Below are 689 nucleotides of genomic sequence, written 5' to 3'. Positions count from 1 at the left end.
TTTCTCTTCCAGGAAGGGAGGAAGGAAATCAGGTGTGCTTCAGAGGTCTCTGAATCTATTCATTATCCTTATTTGCCACAATTATTGATAATAAATTGGAAATACTGCAAAAATAAAAGATAGGACATCTGGCTCCAGGAGGACCAGTAGCATGATGATATCTAACAGCCCATGTTCCACATAAGCCCTACTCCATGTAGCATCAGTTCTGACAGTTGTTTTCTGACAATGAAAACAATTGCTGAACTCTGCATATATTAAAAAACTTGCTCCTACTTTCACAACAAGCACCTCTGATTAAGGTCTCTTATTTTAAGTATTAAGTGAGAAAATACACAATAGAGTAGGGAGAAGGAAAGGAAAAGGTAGAGGACAAATGAAGTCCTTTGTGTCAAGATATACAAGGTCGTTTAAAGCAAGTGTTAAAAATACACCATAGACTAGCCTTGAATTTATGCCTAATCACCCCCTAATTTTTATCAACCCTCCAATTAAAAAAAATTGATACTCATAGAGGAATACTGCATTTTACAGTCCACATACCTATCATTATTAAGTGCTGGAAGCACTTAAGAGTTAGAATGAATCTTCCAGATTAACACCAGTATTTCTCAAAACATATTCTATAAACCCTCGTTCCACAGGATGTTAATAGGTGTGCATGCATGTGCACATGCACATATATACAC

The sequence above is a fragment of the Bison bison genome, unplaced genomic scaffold, assembly GCF_000754665.1.
Source record: "Bison bison bison isolate TAMUID 2011002044 unplaced genomic scaffold, Bison_UMD1.0 scf7180017855033, whole genome shotgun sequence".
In the NCBI taxonomy this organism is placed as follows: domain Eukaryota; kingdom Metazoa; phylum Chordata; class Mammalia; order Artiodactyla; family Bovidae; genus Bison; species Bison bison.
This window is presented reverse-complemented; position numbering follows the sequence as displayed.